Below are 1,679 nucleotides of genomic sequence, written 5' to 3'. Positions count from 1 at the left end.
ATATACATTTCTATGTATATTATTAAAACTGAAAACCTACACCCAGGAAGACACAAAAATTACTTCTAGAGTGCCCATTGCTGAAGTGGATATTAAAAGTACCAGGAAACGGGTATTTTTTTTCCTTGCTGTGACCAACACCTGACAAGAAACTTAAAAGGATAACAGATGAAGGATGTATTTTGGCTTATATAGTAAGAAAGGATACAGCTCATGTGGGTGAGGAAGCATGATCAGCTGTTTACATAGTTCACCAATCAGGAAGCAGGCTGTGAGAGGAGCAGAGAAAGATCCATTAGATTAGACCATTGGGATGATGGTCTCTGTACTTCCTAAAGGAGGCACTCACCTCTCCTGCAGTTTTAGCTCTCTCTGACCATAAATAATCCCTTTCCTTACAGGCTCCTTGTCAATGCTGTCATTAGGATACACCGTGAAGGCCATAATGACTACTGAGATAAGCAGAAGTCCAAGCCTAACCTCAGCTTTTTGGGATCATTCCTTCACATTAACCCAGGGGATCAGATCAATCATAAAAACCTCCTACAAGAAAAGGGACCACTCAAAGCTGTTTGGACCTGGCATTATCAGGTCATGTTCAAATCGCTAATTGTAATGGAACTACGATGTCCTTTTCTATTGAGGCAAAGTGAGAAGGGACATAGGCAGATAAGTAAAGTCAGAGCAGGTTTCTTAAGATGGCAACAGCTTGTTCCCAGGAGACATTGCGGCAGAGCATGGATGGAAATAGAGCCCACTGGGGCAGGACAGCCAAGCAGGAACAATAACAAGAATGGAAGAGGGAGAATCCAGTGACTGCATAAGACCATAGACATGTTCAGTGTGCTCTCAGCTCTGGGACCCCTGCCATTCTAAAAGAGAGCTGTTCAATTACTTCAATAAAGCTGATTCTGTTGCTTTTCATGTTTTGGTTTTCCATTTCTCCTAGTCAATCCTTTGCCTGTCTTATGAATGAATTTGCCCTTGATGACCACCAAGGGTTCATCTGGCCTCCTCCATAAGTTCATGAGCTACTACTCCTGTGAGCCACTTGGAGATCTCCATCTACTCTTTGATGAGAATCAGGTGAAATCCACCCTCAAAAATCTCCAGACCCTAATGAATGCTCAAGACCCTCTCACATTTCTGGGATCTATCACATAAATATAAATTTTATGTGGTGTTTCTTTTATCCACTCCATGTCCTACAGATCACCAACACCCACTTCAGGGAATTCATCCTGTCCCTGATACTCCAGGGAGACCTCTGAAACTCTCCGAGGACCAAGGTTAAACTTTACAAAAAGTTACAATGCACATCTTTATTCCAGTTATAAAAGCTGACTACCTGCTCTCAGGACAATGCTGACAATATCGTTGGACTCTATACTGGGTCTGTGCAGCTCAATGGCCTGATTACAAATATCACACTCCTTACCTGACATAAAAAATCCAATTTTTGTGTCACATTTAACCATTCAATATCCTATTATTCCTGATCCTGCCTGAAATAGAATCTTACCACCTTGTCTAAGAGTCTATGACCATTTCAGACACCACAACTGAACCCTCATGGAGGACTACAGATTTGACTGCTCAAACATCCTAATTGGACTGTCGATGTCTACCACCATTCCATGAAAATGGACTCTAGGGCTGGAGAGATGGGTCAGTGTGTA

General features: G+C 42.1%; 1 pseudogene; it reads right to left on the bottom strand.

Annotated features, from left to right (window-relative positions):
• The window catches only part of LOC103724700, a 15,441-nt pseudogene extending 14,997 nt beyond the window's left edge, over positions 1 to 444 (bottom strand).
• Positions 445 to 1,679: the final 1,235 nt, after the last annotated feature.

The sequence above is a fragment of the Nannospalax galili genome, unplaced genomic scaffold (assembly GCF_000622305.1).
Source record: "Nannospalax galili isolate Female #2095 unplaced genomic scaffold, S.galili_v1.0 scaffold1888, whole genome shotgun sequence".
Classification (NCBI taxonomy): Eukaryota; Metazoa; Chordata; class Mammalia; order Rodentia; family Spalacidae; genus Nannospalax; species Nannospalax galili.
This window is presented reverse-complemented; position numbering and strand designations above follow the sequence as displayed.